We start from the raw sequence: 15,181 nt of genomic DNA on the forward strand, positions 1-15,181 counted from the left end.
TGAGATTTCATTGTTCTGAGCCTGCTGCACTTGTATTAGAGTTTCTGCCCAATGAGAGGTTGCAGGGAGTCAGGGACAGGCAGACGCTCTGCTCTCCACCTTCCATTGCTGCTGAAGTTCAGGCTGGGAGCTAAGAAGAGGCACCTGCTCCTCCAAAAGTAAGCCTTGGGCTTAGCTGCTGGACATGCTGAGAGTTGTATCTATACTACGGGGGACTGAAATAGGGTGGGGCTCACACGCTACTTTAGCTCCCTGAAATTCCATCATTTTTCGCAAATGAATATTTGTCTGTTTTCTGTAAGCCATGGGGTCAGTTCCCAGAGACTTAGATTAGTTTTTGTTTTTGTTTTTTTTTGCTTTTTGGGTCACACCTAGCAATGCACAGGGGTCACTCCTGGCTCTGACTCAGGAATTACCCCTGGTGGTTCTCAGGGGATCATGTAGGATGCTGGGAATAGAACATGGGCAAGCTGCATGCAAGGTAAACGCCCTACCCGCTGTGCTATCTCTCCAGCCCTAGTTTTTGCTCCGTTTTATCAGGTAAACTGTCCGTTTTCTGAGAAAAGGGTTTTAGACATTTTTTTAAAAATAAGTGAGTCACCATGAGGGTACAGTTACAAATTTACCCATCTTCGTGCTTGTGTTTCCCTCATACAATGTGAACCCATCCCTCCACCAGTGCCCATTCTCCACCACCAATGAACCCAGTATCCCTCCCACCCTCCAATCCCATCCCCCCCCCCCATCCCACCTCTGTGGCAGGGTATTCCATTTTGTTCTCTCTCCTTTGGGGTGTTGTGGTTTGCGATAGCGGTATTGAGTGGCCATCGTGTTCATTCTCTACTCTACTTTCAGCACGCATCTCTCTTCTCGCGCGGGATCCCCAACCACATTTTACTTGGTGTTCCCTTCTCTATCTGAGCTGCCTTTCCCCCAGCATGTGAGGTCAGCTTCCAAGCCATGGACCCAACCTCCTTATATTATATACTACTATTCTTGGGTGTTAGTCTCCTACTCTGTCATTTCATATTCCACAGATGAGTGCAATATTTCTATGTCTGTCCCTCTCTTTCTGGCTCATTTCACTTAGCATGATAATTTCCATGTTGATCCAGTTTTTTGCAAAGTTCATGACTTCATCTTTTCTAACAGCTGCATAGTATTCCATTGTGTAGATGTACCAAAGTTTCTTTAACCAGTCATCTGTTCTCAGGCACTCGGGTTTTTTCCAGATTCTGGATATTGTAAATAGTGCCACAATGAACATATAAGTGCAAATGTCATTTCAACTATACTTTTTTGTTTCTTTGGGATATATTCCCAGAAGTGGTATTGCTAGATCAAATGGAAGCTCAATTTCTAATTTTTTGAGAAGTGTCCATATTGTTTTCCAAAAGGGCTGAACCAGTTGGCTGAACCAAGAAGAACTGTAATACCTGAATAGACCCATTAATATCAAGGATATTGAAACTGTAATCAAAAGTCTCCCCAAAAACAAAAGCCCAGGTCCAGACAGATTCACTGGAGAATTCTTCCAAACATTTAAAGAGGACCTGTTGTCAGTTCTCCTCAAGCTTTTCCAGGAAATTGAAAAAACAGGAACCCTCCCAAACAGTTTCTATAAGACACATATCTCCCTAATACCAAAAGCAAACAAAGACACCACAAAAAAAGAAAACTATAGACCAATATCCCTGATGAATACCAATGCGAAGATCCTCAACAAAATATTAACAAATAGAATCCAACAGCTCATTAAAAAGATCATACACCATGACCAAGAGGGATTCATCCCGAGGATGCAAGGATGGTTTAACATTTGGAAATCAATCAACATAATCCATCATATCAACAAAAGTAAAGATAAAAACCATATGATGATATCAATAGATGCAGAGAAAGCATTTGACAAGATCTAACATCCGTTCATGATGAAAACTCTCACCAAAAAGGGTTTTGGAAGAACTTTCCTCAAGATAGTCAAAGCCATCTACCTTGTGGTAGTATTATCTATGGCAAGTATTATCCTCAATGGGGAAAAGCTAAGGGCCTTTCATCTAAGATCAGGGACAAGACAACGATGCTCACTCTCACCACTGCTGTTCAATATAATACTGGAAGTACTTGCAATAGCTGTTAGGCAAGAAAATGATATTAAGGGAATCCAGGTAGAAAAAGAAGAAATCAAACTCTCACTATTCTCAGACAACATGATACTATATCTAGGGAAGCCTAAAACCTCTACTAAGAAACTCTTAAAAACAATAGACTTGTACAGTAAAGTGACAGGCTATAGATATCTTTTTTAACCTAAACTCTTCAACAAATTCTTCACTGAAGAGCTCCCCAAAATTCTCTTAGTATTTGGAACAACAGTTTGGGTCATGAATAAAACAAAGTGAGGGAACACTCTCACCATAAGCTACGTTCATCATGGGCCGTGGGGGTGATTGGTGAGAGGGGAACAATGTGACAACAGCATGCAGGGAGATAAGAGGAGCAAATTCCCCGACTTAGGGCATCCCCAGTCTGATCCCTCCTAATTGAGAGACCCCTCCTCAACCGAGAAGAATGACAGACAACTCACCTGGGCTAATGTGGACGTTAGGAGGTGGGCACAGATGTTCAGGCAAACAGACCACTGAGAAGCAGTTCCTATTATTTACCAGTAGAGATTGTCAGCAGGTGAGAAGCAGAGGTGAGGAGGGAGAGAAGGGTGAAGAGCCAGGCTTCATGGCAATGTCCTGAATCAGGCAGCACAAGCCCAACAGCTGTGTCAACTTTGCGCCTCTGAGGAGAGGCATTCTAGTTCCATATTTCACAGAGTTCTAGTGGTGCGTTTTCTTCAATAATTCCCCTTGAAATTATCTTGTCCAGTCTCCTTCCTTCTCAAATGAATCTATCTTGGAAAGATTTTTTTCTTCGCTGTTTCTGTACATCCCAGTCCCTGAAAGCTGCTGTCCCTCAACATACATGTCCACCCCGACCCCAATTTAGCATCCTTACTTCTAGAGTCTTGGTCCATTTTTCCTCCTCAGAGGAACTATAACCCCTGGCCCTCTGATAAACCCACCTCCATCTTAGGTGCATCCGTTCTCCTGGGGGGGGGCAGAATAAAGATCAAGGAAAAAATCTTTGGTCTATGACCCAGGATGCTTCTAAAACTTATTGGGTTTCTGCAAAGAACACTTGAGAGTGTTTTGCACACATAAAGGTAAAGCCTGTCTCCAAAACCTTTAGCAGGACTGAAAATGCATCACTTAGAAAGGATCACACGGTACCCTCAGCAGACTCCGAGTGAATAAACTGCAGATATCCATTCAGAGATTCTGAAAACTAACCGACTCTCATTTATGTCTCTGAGATCTCACACTCATCAAATCCATTTCTCTTCCTATAAATATACCTAGCTACATTTTCCTTTTTCTTTCTGGGGTTTGTGTTTGGGCCCCACCAGCAGTGCTCTGCAGCATTTATTCCTCTGCTCAGGCGTGGCCCCTAGGAGCACTCACAGTAAGCTAAGGGGATCCCTACATAGGGCACTCCGTTTGAACTCCCCTCCCAGCTTATCAGCAGGAAGGGGTCTCTCCATCACTGTTCCAAGAGCCAGGTGCTGCCCAGTAACAAACTGTACAGGTTCCAGATCACCATTCCCTGCGCAGATGGTTCCTCTGATCACCATTGGCCAGATGAACCATTATCTAGCATGTTTCAGCTTCTGTAACTTGCTTTGCATCACAGCTCTGTGTCCATTGTACTCATTGTCTGACTAGGTTATGGTTTTGACCTGGCTGCCCTTGGGGAATGAGTTCCTTGGGACAGTAGTCTGCTCCTGGCTGCCAGCACCAATTGGGCCTCTCTGAATGCAGTGCTCATCTGTGACTCCCCCAAACTCCCTTATAACAAATGAATAATGTTTGGTGCTGAGGATTCAAAGTAGGGTCACAGCTGCCATGGCAGCATGCAAGGCAAGCACCTTACCCCCTGTCCTGTCTCTCTAGCCCAACTACAGTTGTTTTTGGTTTTTAAAAAAAATGCATCACTTTTGCTCTAGACTTTCCCTTTGTTTTCTTTCTTAAAAATTAAATATTTCAAAAAGAAAGAGAAAAAAATTGAGTATTTCAACAGTAGTTGGAAGTGATCATTTTGGACAAGAACAAAGTAGCTAAAATAATATACCTGATAACCTTTAAATATCTGTATTGCAAACCATAAGACCCAAAAAGGGATAGAGAAAGAGAGAGAGAGAGAGAGAAAGAGAGAGAGAAGGAAAGTTCCTGACATAGAGGCAGGTGGGTGGGAGGGAGAGGGAAAGAGGGAAACTGGGGTCACTAGTGGTGAGAAATGTACACTGGTGAAAGAACAGGTGTTGGAACATTGTATGACAGAAACCCAATCATGAGCAACTTTACAACTGTATATATCACTCTGATTCAATAAAAAAATTAAATGTTTTAAGAATTAGACTCATCTCTTCTACCATATCTATCTCAATTTTTGCAAGGAATGGAAGGAGAAGAAAATGAAGAAATCAGAGCCAGTAAAGAAGAGGACAAGAAGCAGAATGGAACAGAATAGACGGAGCGGCACCCAGCATTCCTTCCAGCAGCCAGTCTGCTGAGCTGTGCAGGCCATCCACCCTTTAGAAGAGCGTAGGAGTAAAGGACCTGACACCCACTGAATTCACACTCCCCTAAAGTTGCCTGACACCAACCTTTCTGCAGAAACTAACAAATGTTTTCAAAAGAGTAGCTTGTATCCAAATCAGTTTCCAAAATTCCATGTAACCAAAATCAAACAGCTTGTTTAGCTGTAAAATTTGTTCTTTTATTTATTTTACTATGGAATTATATGTTGTGATACATCTCAGGGTACACCTGTTTTAGATGAATTTAGAAAAGGATGGTTTCATTCAATCGATTATCTAATGGCAGGCCTACCTTGGAGCAGTCACTGTATTTTCCGATGCTAAACTACTTACAAGATTCCAGAGCCATTTCTTACACCTACATATCTCTCCCAATCCCTGGTCCAGTATTAAAGTCCAAGTCAATTTATTTAAAAAAGGTGAATGGCTCCACCTGACCATAGCAGTAAAGCAAAAGAGCCTCTTTTCCAAATATGCACATGTTCTTTCCAGACAAGATGAATCCCCTTAGCCTCAATAGCAATCACTTGGCCTGTGATATGACTTTCTCCTGTAGATGAAGGAAAACCTTCCTTTGCTCATGTCTGGAATCTGGAACAACAACATGAAAGAAGGAGGTACTCAAGGTGTCAGAGAACCCTGAATATATATTCAACCGCATTGTTCTTAATTTCTAGTACAGGAAAACACCCCTAGAATCTGAGTCATCATGGTCAAACACAACTCCCTATTGGGTCAAGGAGATAGCAAAGAGTTAAGGTATTACATTGCATGTAGCTGACCCCAGTTTGATACTTGGAACCACATGATCTCCTGAACATCCCCAGGATTGACCCTGAGCATCACAAGGAGTAGCCCCTGAGCATCACTAGCAGGGTGACTAAATTTCCCCTACACAATATTTATGATAAATAAGTAAAATATATTATATATACATATACACATATGTATATATGGACTGGAGTGATGACACAGCAGGTAGGACATTTGCCTTGCACGCGGCCAACCCAGGTTTGATTCTTCTGTCCCTCTCAGAGATCCCGGCAAGCTACCAAGAGTATTCCACCTGCACAGCAGAGCCTGGCAAACTGCCTGTGGTGTATTCTATGTGCCAAAAACAGTAACAACAAGTATCACAATGGAGATGTTACTGGTGCCTGCTTGAGCAAATCGATGAAAAATGGGATGACAGTGTTACAGTACTACAGTGCTATATGTGTGTATATATATATATATATATATATATATATATATACATATACATATATAAACTTTCAGTTGGAGACATAGCTCAACAGACTGAGTCGACTTTACATGCAGGGGCCTCAGGTTCAACCCCTGACACTCTATTGTCCCTGAGCACTGTTAGGAGTGGCCCTCAAGCACAGAATCAACAGGAGCCTGTGAGCACTACCAGGTGGGAACAAAGCAAACAAACGAGCAAAAAACTCAGATAATAAATAATAGCTACTCAATAATTTGACAACGTACAATCTTATTTTTCTTAAAAGATAGCTAAGAATATCTTTACTTTATTCAAATTCTATCACCTACTATTTCTTTAAGGGAAATTTCTTAAATGTTCATTCAAATGACCTTGATTACAAGAACAGACTTCCTGCTCTAAATCAGACGCTATCCTGCTATTTATCATGTCCTCGTCTTCTTTCCTTAGTGACTCAAAAATATCCTTATAAAAGTGTAACTGTTGTAAGGAAAAGAGAGCATTAGCCACCAACCCTATGTCCAAGAATATGACAGTGTCACAAGAAACAAATGTCCCTGCTCTTAAGCCGTGTCCCCCTACTCTTCCTCTGCAGCTCACCAGCAGCTCCACTATTTTTGCTGATGATGACCCTGTAATTTGATCCACTTGATTAATTAGAAATCTAACTCTTTAAAACTAATTGCCTATACAATTTCCTCAAGTCTTTTTATGCCCTGTATATACCAATAAACATAAGAACCCCTTTCCCTGACAACAGCAAGAATCAGAATGCTAGAGAAGTATAAAGTCCATCCTGTGGAATGCCTCGCCCCATTTGCAAAATCATTCTAGTTCTCAATCCTGATCTTATTCCTTTTGAGTATGAGTTGGTTTCTCTTTTCTCGAATCTGTAGGGCCCATGCTATGCATTTGGATCCGATTAAGGATAGGATTTACTTTTCTGTCAGAGATAAAAGCTTAAGTCTCCAAACCTTATACCTGAAGGCATTCCATCCTCAATTTCCCATAAGCTCTAGCAACGGCAACCCAATCATTCAACACGCTCTCTTCAAAAAGTAGTCTCTTGGACTTCTGTTAACTATAAAAGGCTGAGAACATAAATTTATATTTCTCTCTCCTGTGACCTCACCTCCAAAAACCTAAAGAAATAAAGAGGTATAAATCCCCAAAGGCAAATGGTAAACGGAGTATTAGCTGACAAGCAATTTCACTGACTTTTGACAGACAGGAAGCACAAAAAAAGATAATTTAAGAAACAGCCTTAGAATGAGGTGCTTATGGAGTCACGAGTAAGGGACTCGGTGCTTCTTGGATATTGTAAAGACTCAAGACTCCATGGAACATACCGAGATATACCAAGTTAACCTAACAAGTTATTATGGAAACATACACTCCACACGAGCCCACCGGACTTATCTGATATTGACCACTGTACTTATGTTCTTATTCTCTACAGAATTTGAATGGAGAATTCAAACATCAGTGTATATGGTTTTATAAGGTAAGGGCTGACACCAGACAACTGGCATTAGCAGGTAAATGAGCAAGACTTTTCATTATCAAGGTTAATGATCACACATTCTTCTTTGGGTAAAGTTAATAGATTCCATACTGTACCTCTTTAGAAGAAAAATTAACAAACTCAGAAGAAATAAACTTACTACCATACTTACTTTGCTGTCTTTTAATGAAATTACTAGCTTAGGTATATTCTACTGAAACTAAACTCTCAAGATATTCATAATGGGTTTATTTCCAACCATTCCCCACCTGAAAAACCCGTATAAATTCTAATTGTGAATATCCCTTTCCCCAAACATACACAGAAATTCCAAAACAGAGGCTGGAGAGATAGTACAGCTGGTAAGGCACTTGCTTTGCACACGGCCTATCCAGATTCAGTCCCAGTCACTAAATGTGGTCTCCTGAGCAATGCCAAGAGTGATCCCTGAGTTTAGAGACCCCAATGCATCCACATTTAGACAGAGAATCCAGGGTATCAGGTAGATAAAGACACATGAAACGCAAATAGATGAGAGAAAAAATGCATAGCTGTTAACACAAAACATAAACACACAAAAATATTTTAATTTAAGATAGGATAAACATGAGCCAGAACAAAAGTATGGGAAGTAAGGTGTTTGCTGTGCATGCAGAGGACTTTGGTTCAGTCCCTGGAACAACATATGGTCCCTTGACCACAGAGCCAGGAATAATCCCTGAGCACCACTGGGAAAGATGCAAAAAAAATAAAATAAAACAAAAGAAGACAATTTAAAAAATAAAAGAACATCAAAATGTCTCAGTTAATGACATCTGTGTTATTACTAAATGTCATAAATAAAACAAGGTCAGAAATTATAACGGGATAAATTCCTAGTTATTTTTTAAATGTCAGAAAAATCTGAAAATTTGATAAATGGTTGGGAAATTGAACATTTTTAGAAATAAAGACAAAATTACCCAGAAAATAAAATTATGTGAGGATATATGAGAGATGTAAGCGATTAATTCCACATATTTAACATCTGGTCAAAAGATTTCCCAAAAAGGAGATTGAGAGATCAAGTGAAAATTATCACAAAAAATTAATTCAAGAGAATGTTACATATTTTAAATATATATCATGGAATAGAACATGCTCAACACAAAATTTCAAAGGAATATATAGTGGAATGTGTATCAGGACATTATAAAGGAATATAAGAAAATTATTTAAAAGCACTTCAGAAGATACAGGAAAGTGTAAGGAAAACACATATATCAAAAAGAATAATACTGGAATAAGATGGGTTTTTCAACAATAATTCTGGATTAAAAAATCTAATTATAAAATAAACAAAAATTCTAAAATAAGTATGTAATTAAGTCATCAATTACTATGCAAACTCGTTGCAGATATTTTCAAGCTGTGCAATGCAAAAGATTGATCGTATGACCCAGCAAGTCCCATGGAATAAGTCAATAAAAAGCTCCAGAATATAGATTCATCTGGAAAATCAGGAGAGAGAATTGCTAGGATGTGACCAGTTAACTGTCCAAAGAATAAACAGCAGCCCACAATTTTACCATGGTGCATCTTGGGGGAAAAAAGCAGATATTTATTGATAAAATAAAGCAATGCATAACTGATGTTATTGTCAATTCAAGAAAAACCAAAAATCCAGAACAGAAAGACTATAGTCATGGTACACAACTTAGTTCTATCTAGAACCATATTTAAGCAGTTAAATAATATGGCAAATTATATGATAAAGCATCTACATAAAGATATTCATTTGACAAATTATAGGTAGAGAAGAAGATGCATTAACTCAAGATAAAGAAAACAGGATGTAATCATAGTGTACATCTTGACTCTATAAAGAACAATATTTATACAGTTTAATATTATAAATACTCATTACTGACTTAACTAGAATCACGACATAATAATTTTGGAAAGAGGAGAACTAAGAAGGGTGGGAAATCAGAGATAAATCCTTATGCATAAGAAAAGAAACCAATATCTATCTAAAAATGTGTGAGTTAATTGTAGCAGTGTTAGCAACTCACTTAGGAAGTTTAGGAATCTCCCATAGTGAGTGTGGCTTCTTTGGGGAGCAGAAATGAGAAAAGAGATGTGGAATGAGGATGTCATGGTCTTAATCTGAATTTCTAAACTGTGCACTTATATTATTTTTATTCAGTGGGAAATTTAAAAATAAAAAAATATCCAGCGACTGTTTGAGTAGAGAGAACCATATTTCTATCTGCTATTCATAGAACCAAAAATCCAGCAATTGTTTGAGTATGTGTCATATGCATGTGCTTTAAGTGAGAGCCACAACCAGGTGTGTGCAAATCTTGTTTGATTCATTCTTTCCCAATTGTCAAAATGTACTCCTGCCTATGATTTTATTTAACTTCACAACAATACTATTCACTAGAGATCATGCCCCTCTCCAGAATTATACAACAGAACTGGAATTTGGCTCCTCATCAGCTCCAACACCCTTTCCAACAATGAGCTGACAATACTCTGATCTCCTTCACCAGAGCCAAGGCCCTGAGTCTGGGGAACATTTCTCACCTTTCGAAAGAATCACTGTAGCACTGTTGTCCCATTGTTCATCAGTTTGCTCAAGCAGGCACCAGTAACGTCTCCATTGTGATACTTGTTGTTACTGTCTTTGGCATATTGAATACACCAGGGGTAGCTCGCCAGGCTCTGCCATATGGGCTGGATACCCTTGGTAGCTTGCCAGGCTTTCTGAGAGCGATGGAGGAATTGAACACGGGTCAGCCGCGTGCAAGGCAAAAACCCACTGTGCTATCGCTCTAGTCCTTCAAAAGAATAGGTGTTAAGAAAGTTCCTGGCATTTTCATTCTTTAGACTGACCATATTTCATTCCAATAGAGCTTAATAGATTTCCCAGAAATAGAGTCCATTATCATTTACCCTTAGGAACAACCTACTTTTATGTGTCCAAACTCAAATCATGAGCAATGTGGAAGACATGGCTAAAGACCATTCCAAATGACCCTGTGCCATGGTGATCAACCCAGCTTTTTCCTCCTTTAGTCACAAATGAGTTCCATTCTTCTCATACATAGAATTTGTGTTTACACTCCCCTTTCTCAGACTCCTTGTCTCTCCAATATTTAAAGGATTGGCCTCCAAGTATATGCCCTATTTTCAAAACCACCTTCTTGACAAAACAGATACCTTCACTCCAGTCTAAATTCATTTCCTGCTCAAGGTTACTTTGTGCCTGAAAATTCTGTCCTTAAGATGCTTCTAAGGTGTGCTCCCGACATGGTAAAAGAGCAAACACAGGCTGGAGCTAATGATCAGCGGGAATTTGGTATCCTTTGTGGGACACATGTCCTCATAAAAGCTCCGCAAGCAATTAATAGCAGCCAGAATCTTTGGAAATTTTTTTGCAGCTCGAGTACACTTGAGTGACTGCATTGGAAAATTGGTCACTCCGTGGGGATTAATGAGCAATTTTCTTTCGAAGTGCAAGGTGCACACCTAAAAAAAAGAAAAAAAGAATGACAAAAGGAGCCCAAACCCCAAAGGATTTGACTTAACAATCCTTTCTGTCTGTATTGGCGAAAAGGAAATTTGGGAATATCATCACCTGCCAAGAAGAGTGCAGTGATTTATTTTCTTCAAAAAATGTGAAAAAGCCAGTCAAAGACCTCCACAACAGGCTGACTCGCAGTGCTCAAAGTGACCCAGCATTGAGGACCTTCAATTTGGTGCTCACACCTTGCAATGAGCATGCAACTGACCTTATTCAGGATTGGAGACAAATAAGCACCAGCAATGTAGCAATTAGGCTCCACTTAAATCCGTCACATCTGATTAATTTGAATTGTTTCACTATTATTGCTTAAATGTCTTTAAGCAGGTATTCCCGTAAAAAGCATGAAGATTCAGAAAAGGATGCCAGTTTTGGGAAACCTAATTATAGGTTTGAATAAGATGTCACACCAAAATCAAACGTGAAGTTTTCACTATTTTAAATTGTTCACAGCAACAGAATTTATAAAACAAAACTAAGTCAAAAATGTATTTATAATTTAAAACACAATTACCTAAAACAAGTACCTTAAAGATATTCTCAAACTTTTCCTGAACAAAGAAAGTAAAATTAATCATCTTAACTCTGATTTTATTAAACAGAAACCTGGTTCAAAACCCAGATATATTAGACACAGAACTTCAGTACACATTATTTACTTTCACCAAAGAAAAATTTTTACATGAATGATAGTTTTGCTTCAGTGACTACTTTTTATAACTGGCGCCCGCTCGAGCAAATCAAAGATCAATGGGATGACAAGTGAAGTGATATATATCACTTGTCACTTGTCTTGTTATCTCGTTGCTCATAGATTTGCTCAAGCGAGCACCAGTAATGTCTCCATTTGTACCTGTAGCATGTTAGTGTAGCCCAATGGCGTCTGCTTACTCCAGGAACACGAAGAGCACCAAACCATTCATTCTGAGTCTTGACAAAGAAGTCTGACCATCTCATAGGTGAGCAGCCAGGTGTTCTTTTGACGTCCCGTGGAATACAGTTGGTAATGGCTCTAGTACAGCGGTCATCTCCAAATAGCATTACGTGTCTGGCCCATCTGATTTCAGATGCCTTGGCAAACGAGACAGTGTCCCTGATCCTTGATCTTTGTCAGAGGTCGGAACTCTGGATTCCTTCTCTCACTTGAGTGAAACGTGATACTCCAAACGGTAACAGCAAACAGTAACACTATGTATATATATTGTTAATAAAGCAATTCAATGATTAAAAATAAAAGATGGGGCCATCTGAGGTCAGAGAGATAGTAAAGGTGCAGGGCCATACATACACCTGACCTGAGTTTGATTCCTGGTACCCCATATGGTTTCCCGAGCACTGCTGGGAGTAATTCCTGAGAATTAAGTCAGGAGTAACCCCATAGCATTTCTGAGTGTGAACAAAAATAAAAGAAAGAAATTCAGCCACTAAATATGATCACGTGAGAGAAGACCCTAAAAGTTCTCTCCAAGTCAAAAGAGAGACAGCAATACACACACTTTTCATCAAATGAACCAACATTTTTACGCTTGAATAATTCCAGTACTGATGAGCATGGAGGCAACAGACCACACTCAGAGTTGCTGGTGAGAGTGTAGCTTTGAAATAATTCTGTAATATCCATTACAATTAAAATCAAGAAAATCTGTAACTTCCGATTTTATCTGGTGGGATATCAATTTAACCCCTAACAAAAGAAGACATGTACATAGCTATAAAGCAGATACACAGTACAATGGGTAAGGTGCTTGCTTTACATTTGATCAACTTGGACTCAATTCCTGGTACCACATATGATTGCTCAGCACTGCCTGGAGTGCTCCCTGAGTACAATGCTAGAAGTGATCCCTGAGCACAGAGCCAGGAGTAAGCTCTGAGCATAGCCAGATGTGCATCCTCCCCACTCCCCAAAAAATGGAGTAAAATAAGAAATTCAAAAACCCAAGATATGCTTGAATATTGAATAAACCTCACTATATTTATAGCACAGGTACTAGTATACCACTGACTATGAGTGTTTTGATAACCTGGAAGAGTTAAAATGTAAAAGTGTCTTTCCTTCCAAGACAGATGAGAAGCAATGGGGTCCAAATCAGGAGATTAACATACAAAGGTAATGTTAAGGAAGGACAGAGCCAAATATCCAAACCGCACAACCAACTGAAATCAAGAGATCCAAACTGTAATGAACAAACTTAGGTGCCTGTCAAGAGGGAGAGGGAGGTGGGGGTGCATGGGGTGGTGGTGTTGTTATGGGAGGGAACCTGGAAACGTTGGTGGAGGGAAGTTGACAGTGGTGGTGGAATCATTGCTGCAATATTGTATATCTAAAACTCAACTACGAATAACTGTAAATCACAGTGCTTTAATGAAATTTTGGAAATTTCACTAAAAGAAAAGACAAAAGCAAAAATGCAAAGGTGTATCTCATAAACAAGATGTGCACTATGCTGGAGTCCAGACTGGGTGGCCCAGAAGTCACCGAGTGGGGCCAGGAATGCTTTGCATTTCAGATACCGTCCCTACGTAGGGGGCACTGCGCACAGAGCAAGAAAGTTAATAACAAGGGTCCTGGCCCCTCAACACCCCCAGGCCAGAACATAAAACATCTCTGTCCCATTGGGAAAAAAAAATACTATCCTCTGAGAAACAGGATATCCTCCCTCAAACATCCAGGCTCAGAACCATATCAGAGGCCCAATTCTGAAGTAATTGTCAGAAAGGGGCCTGGAAATATGATGTTCATTTTTTAAATTTTATCTTATTTATTTTTATTTAATTAAAAATCTGTGATTTACAAAGTTATTGATAGGTTGGTTTTAGGCATATAATAATATTTTGTTGCGTTTTTATTTTTAATTATTTATTTATTATTGTTATTTTTATTTAGTGAGTCACAGTGAGGGTACAGTTACAGATTCATACATTTCGTGCTTGTTTTTCCCTCATGCAGTGTTTGGGAGCCCATCCCTCCACCAGTGTCCATTCTCCACCACCAATGAACCCAGTATCCCTCCCACCCCCCAGTCCCATCCCCCCAACACCACCTCGCCTCTGTGGCAGGGCATTCCAATTTGTTCTCTGTCTCTCCTTTTGGGTCTTGTGGTCTGCAATAGGGGTATTGAGTGGCCATCATGTTCGGTCACTAGTCGACTTTCAGCACACATTTCCCTTACCACGAGGGATCTCCAATCACATTTTATTTGGTGTTCCCTTCTCCATTTGGTATGACTTTCCCCCAGCGTGTGAGGCCAAGTTTCAAGCTATGGAATCAACCTCCTGGTATTATATACTAATATTCTTGGGTATTAGTCTCCTACTCTATTATTTTATATTCCACAAATGAGTACAATCTTTCTATGTCTGTCTCTCTCTTTCTGGTTCATTTCACTTAGCATGATACTTTCCATGTTGATCCACTTATACGCAAATTTCATGACTTCATCTTTTCTAACAGCTGCATAGTATTCCATTGTATAGATGTACCAGAGTTTCTTTAACCAGTCATCTGTTCTTGGGCACTGGGGTTTTTTCCAGGTTCTGGCTATTGTAAACAGTGCTGCGATGAACGTATAAGTGCAGATGTCATTTTGACTATACTTTTTAGCTTCTCTGGGATATATTCCCAGAAGTGGTATTGCTAGATCAAATGGAAGCTCAATTTCTAATTTTTTGAGAATTGTCCATATTGTTTTCCAAAGGGGCTGGACCAGTTAGCATTCCCACCAGCAGTGTAGAAGGATCCCTTTCTCTCCACATCCTCTCCAACAGCAGTTGCTTTTCTTCTTTTGGATGTGTGCCATTCTCTGTGGTGTGAGGTGGTATCTCATGGTTGTTTTGATCTGCATATCCCTGATGATTAGTGATGCAGAGCATTTTTTTTCATGTACCTTTTAGCCATTTGTATCTCTTCCTTGGAAAAGTTTCTGTTCATTTCTCCGGCCCATTTTCTGATGGGGTTGGATGTTTTCTTCTTGTAGAGTTCAACCAGTGCTTTATATACCCTTGATATCAACCCTTTATCAAATGGGTATTGGGTGAATATCCTTTCCCATTCTGTAGATTGCCTTTGTATTCTGGTCACTGTGTCTTTTGCGGAGCAGAAGCTTCTTAGTTTAATATAGTCCCATTTGTTTATCTCTGTTTCTACCTGATTGCTTAGTTCCGTGTCCTCTTTGAAGATACCATTAGCTTCAATATCATGAAGGGTTTTGCCGACCTTGTCTTCGATGTACC

This window comes from Sorex araneus, chromosome X (assembly GCF_027595985.1).
Source record: "Sorex araneus isolate mSorAra2 chromosome X, mSorAra2.pri, whole genome shotgun sequence".
In the NCBI taxonomy this organism is placed as follows: Eukaryota; Metazoa; Chordata; class Mammalia; order Eulipotyphla; family Soricidae; genus Sorex; species Sorex araneus.